A 6,000-nucleotide genomic window follows, 5' to 3' on the forward strand; every position below is an offset into this window, starting at 1 on the left:
TGATGGGGGGGATGAATCAAATATTCACCCAAATGTGGAAGCAAGGTGCTCAAGGCCTAGGACAGTGTCCTCCTACAGTTCATCCGAAAGTGAGGGGAACACAAGTGAAGATCGACCAAGTGAGTTCGAATCTGACAAAAACAAAAATCAAAAACTTGGTAAGAAGAAAACGAGACATAAGCGACAACGCTATCGAGCTAATGTACGAGCTGCAATAAACAAGGAGAGATCCACTGCAGAATGGCTTAGTTATGTAGGAGCTATTGACGCTCATCGGAAGATAGCGGATAATTGGGGACAATACCTCCAAAGTGTCATGTGGTGTATTCCGCAACCTCATGACATCGCCCAATTAGAAATCGAAGAGAAGCCAAAACTAAGTCGTACTGCAAGAAGGTGGCAAAACCAAGAGTTAGCTCAGTAACAAAAGGAGGTGGAATTAAAAGAAAAAAATCAGGCACAACAAGAACTAGTAGACTTACACCCCGCACTCGAGCATTTCAAATCATTCACCACAGGGGAACGTAAAGTGGTCTGCACAAAAGCCCAACAAACGCCTACCAATGGGAGTAGCGGTGTCTATGATGGCCCTACGGTAGTTAAAGAGATAGACTTAGCAGATCCGGGTGAGGAGTCTAAACCAGTTTTTATTGCTCAAGACCTCACCAAGACGGAAGAAGCTACACTACTTAAGAAGCTTCTTAAAGAATTCAAGGACATATTTGCTTGGACATATCATGATATGAAGAGTGTTCCACCCTCGGTGGTGCAACACACGATTCTAATGATTAGCACTGCTAAACCAGTCCAGTAACGTCCCTACCCAATGAATCCTAAGTACGCAAAGATTGTACAAGAGGAAATTGAAAAGCTTGTAAAATGTGGATTCATATACCCTATTGAGCACTCAGAATGGGTTTCTCCGATAGTCATCGTACCAAAGAAGAATGGGAAACTCAGAGTGTGAGTTGATCTCAAAAAGGTTAATGCAACCACCAGAAGGGATCATTACCCCTTGCCATATTCTGAACATGTGCTTGAAAGAGTGGCAGGCAAGGAGGCATATAGCTTTTTAGATGGGTACTCGGGTTACAATCAGATCACAATTGCAGTCGAGGACCAAGCTAAAACAACATTTATCACGGAGTTTGGAGTGTTTGCCTTTCGCATCATGGCTTTTGGCTTGACCAATGCACTTGCAACATTCCAACGATTGATAAACACGGCCTTTAAGGAATATCTAAGGGACTTTTGTGAAGCTTTCTTAGATGATCTTTGTGTTCATTCCTCTTGGCACGAGCACTTGATGTGTTTACGAAAAATATTTGAAAGGTGTAGATTATATCGCATCTCATTGAATCCTTTCAAATGCCAATTCTGGGTTAAACACGGAGTTATCTTAGGGCATATAGTGTCCAAAAATGGGATTTCTACTGACGAGAGTAAAATCAAGGTCATTCTGGAATTGCCTCCACCTACCAACTATAAGGGAGTCCAACGCTTTATGGGCCATGTTGGTTATTATCGAAGGTTTATTCTATTCTTCCGCCACCGAGATAGCTCGACCATTGTATAAGCTTCTCATCGAGTTTATTTGGACCGAAGAATGTGACCGTGCCTATGAGCTATTAAAGAAGGCCTTAGCGAGTGCTCCAATCTTGTGAATGCCTAACTGGGATTTAATCTTCCATGTGCATATTGATGCATCAAACTTTGCTATTGGGTGTGTGTTAACTCAACCTGGAGAACACAAATTAGACTACCCCATTAGCTTTGCCAGTCACCAGTTGAACGATGCTGAGATGAACTACACCACTACGGAGCGAGAAGGGTTGGCAATGATATATGCAGTAAAGAAATTTCGTTATTACCTCCTTGCCACCAAGTTTGTTTTCTATGTGGATCATCAAGCATTGTTGTATCTAGTAAACAAACCATGCTCCACACAGGAAGAATCACACGATGGCTATTGATTCTTCTTGAGTTTGATTTCACTGTTATTGTGAGACCTCGCAAAAAACATATTATGGCTGATCATTTGTCTTGCATACCTAATGGTGAGGCTCCTACGGGGGTTGATGATGACTTACCTGACACTTTCCTATTCATGGTGGAGACAATGCCTGAATGGAGTGAGAAGATTGTTAACTTTTTGGTTAATGGCTTTCCACTCAAGGAGCTTCATAAAGATCTAGCTCGAAAGCTGATCAAAGAATGCAAACCCTATTGCCTGATAGCCAGGACTCTTTATAAAAGAGGAAAGGATGATGTTCTTAGGTGTTGGGCCCGAGAGGATGAGTATCTATACATTTTACAAGAGGCACATATAGGTGTAGCCGGTGGTCATTTCTCAGGAGACTTAACTGCACGAAAGATCTTACAATCAGGGTATTGGTGGCCCACTATGTTCCAAGATGCATCACTTTTTGTGAAGGGTTGCGATGAATGCCAACGCTACAAGAAACCCCAGTGGAAAGATCAGATGCCCCTACACCCAATCAAAGTAAACCAACCATTTGAAAAGTGGGGTTTAGACTTTGTAGGTCCAATTAGCCCAGCGGCCCTCAACACACAATCTCGTTATATTATTGTGGCCACTGACTATATGACTAAATGGGCTGAAGCGAAAACGACACGTAAGGCAGATGCAAGGACAGCAGCCAAGTTCCTCTTTGAAAATATAATCACACTTCGGTTGTCCTTTTGAACTTGTGAGTGACAATGGTACGCATTTTATAAATGAAGTGATTAAGGAGCTCACAACAAATTTCATGATATCCCATCATAAATCTACTCCTTACTATCCGCAAGCGAATGGCCAAGCCGAGAGTACAAACAAGACATTAATCTCTGTTCTGACAAAGACTGTTGAAGCTCATCGCACGGATTGGGATCTAAAACTTACGACGGCTTTATGGGCCTATCGTACTGCGTACAAAGTGGCTATTAATTGCACACCATTCAAAAATGGTATATGGCCAAGAAGCAGTCATGCCGTGGGAATTTGTCATTCCTAGTCTTCGTGTTGCTACTCAAGAAGGTTGGGATGGTAATCCCTTAATAGAGCGTCTATATATCCTGGAGCGGCTAAACGAAGAAAGACAATTGGCTGTGTACAATGCCCTTGTGGAGAAGGATAGGAGGAAAAAATGGTTTGATCGCCACCTAAAGGACAAGGATATCAAGGTTGGGGATAAAGTCTTGATGTATGGAGTGCGTAACGAAAAGAAGAAGCTCAAATATGCTGGTAAGGGACCGTATAGAGTATGTGAAATTACGCCACAAGGTACCATCCGAGTGGAGACTCTCGACAGAGTTGAAACCATTGGATTCCTTAATGGGAGTAAATTCAAAAGATACTATGACCCCTTGAGCCAAGAGGAGTTACATGCAATCCATCAAAAGAAGGCAACTAAAGAACAAGCTGAGCTTAAGAAGATACAAGCAAGAATTGAAGCCAAAGAACATCAACAGCGTGCTAGGCACCAACGAGAAGTCAACTTGGGGATTACACAAGCATTTTTCGAGGAGACAGAGGAGGATTCACTGGAATTTGACCCGCCTCTAAGATACCCAATTGAGTTACAGAATCCTTATGGGGAGGTGCTGTATAATGCATTATTGGATACAGGAGCTCAACACAATTTGCTATCATATGGTGTGTGGTGTCAACTTGGAAAACCACCTTTATCCAAGAGTGCTATCTAAGTTAAAGGAATCAACATTCAGACGACTCAGAGTTACAATTGTCCGAGTCTTCGCCGCTACTTTCAGTGTCAGTGGAGTGTGCCGCTTTCTCGCCACCATCAGGAGTCAAGTGCATAACACATATCATGTTCATTGGCACTAACGGTGGCATATCTTGCCCTTCAGGTGTTACCCAACTTGTGCCTCTATTTCCCCATGTGTCTATGGTTGCCGCCGCTAGGTGTACCCAATCCACGTTATCCGACTCAGTCATACCCGGTAGGACATCCATATATAAGGAGAATCTTTCCCATCATCAGTCTCTTTTTTGCATATATAGCAATACCTTAATGGGGTGGAGTGAATAGTGATATCCGATCGATTATCAATGATAACCTTGCTTCCTAAAGGATGTGCACGACCATTCTCAAGATCAACTCGAATGATGATAGAGTCCTGGAATTGTAGGTAGACATGGTTTTTCGACCAGTCATGCACCATTTGTGCTTCCCTCATGAAAGGACGTCCTAAGATCATTTGATATGACATGGGATGCTTGGAGAAATCCATTACAATGAAGGTATGTCTTACCTTGTACCCCAGGACCTTGATCTTAAGGTCCCTTAACATTCCAATAGGTTTAGCAATAGTTCCGTTAACATTCCAATAGGTTTAGCAATAGTTCCGTTTGCCATCTTAACCACTATGTTTGTGACTTCGAGGTGAGGTCTCCCCATAGATTCCCAACAATTTTTAGTCACAATGCTCACTCCAGCACCACCATCAAGGATTCCCTTTGGGGAGGGTGGCATTAGATTCGTCACCTTCAAAGTACTATCCCAACTTGTTCACAGGTATTTCAATGACCGAGTCTTCATCAAGGTTGGGTTGTAGATTCCAATGTTCCCCTTCATCTTGAAGCATGTCGGGTCTATCCATATTTGCAAATTGTGGTAGCCCCGCCTTTAGTTCTCCATTGAGAAATGCCTGAAGAGCTAAGAATAGCTCAGGATCTCCATATAATTTGGATATGATCGTGGTTCTGATTTCAGAGGACATGAAATCCATTAGCTTAGACACATTCAACGGTACTTTTCGAGACATCGCCCCTTGACTAGGGACTGGTGAAGATGGAATCACTTCCTCTTCGATGGGGTCAGGCCTTCCCTCACTAAACATTCTTTCCAGCAAGAAGGGTGGTTGCCCACTTCCTGATGTCTTATCCTCACTTTTTTCCTGAATGATACTAGGTATAGCTAACGGTTTATGGTTCCTGTGAGGCGGGCTGAATTTGCGTAGGAAATATTGTGTCTGGAATTTTGATTTTCTCAGGTTTGGCTCCAGTTCTCTTTATGTTTCTTCCACCAAACCCCTTAAGTGTTGCACTTGTTCAATCTCCTCAACTGGGTTCGGGTAAGTTCCAATCTTTTTCTTGAGGGTCTTTGGCCCACGTGGCTTGTCTTGGGGAATCTCAGTCAGTTTGGGCGGTCGAGAGGGCATTAACTGACCTGATTGTGGGACCAAGGAAGTTTCCTTCTATTTTCCCTTATTTATGTACTTGCTTGATTCTCCCTCGTTGAGCTCCCGAGTGGGGTCCTCCCTTAAGGTAGTGGCTTTGGTCCCCATGGTTTCTATTGAATCGGAATCATCTTCAGGATCATTCATATACACGGGGTCGTCTCCTGTCCCTATGTTAGTCTTTGAACTAGGCTTGGAGCTCGTGGCATTAAGCAATCTCTTCCGTTGCATTTTCTTTTTCTTTGCTCGATCAATTGATGCAGTATCCCTCTCTTCGAGAATGTAGTTTTGATTTTGAAGCATTGACTGTGTAACTACATTCCTCGTGCCTGGTTCGTGACCTCAACCAAATTCAATGGCATAATCTTGGGTGTATTAGGATTATGTGGACATTGAGTAATCAAATGATCTATGCCACAACGATTACATGTAAGTGCCGGCATTCCCGATGTGCTCCCTTGATTTGGTTGCATTTGAGTAGCGATCTTCTGTAGCCTATTAGGGCACTTCGCTACACAATGTGGTCCACCACAATCGTAGCATTGAAGAGGTGGTCTCCTCGCCAAGGTATTAAGGTTTTGCCCTCTTGTGGTGGCGAGAACAACCGCTTGATATACAGGCTTGACTTGCCCGAAATGATCGTCCATGTAGTACTGGGGAGTCATTTCAAACGTATCAATCCCATATGGAGTAGTGGGGTCTATCTCCTCTTCATAATCCCCACACGCACTATGTGACTCACAACCCATCTGATTTATAGGAGTAATCCTTGGATGTGGAGGTTGTGGTCCTAGC

This window comes from Cibotium barometz, chromosome 11 (genome assembly GCF_041138505.1).
Source record: "Cibotium barometz isolate CiBa-2024 chromosome 11, ASM4113850v1, whole genome shotgun sequence".
NCBI classification, from domain to species: domain Eukaryota; kingdom Viridiplantae; phylum Streptophyta; class Polypodiopsida; order Cyatheales; family Cibotiaceae; genus Cibotium; species Cibotium barometz.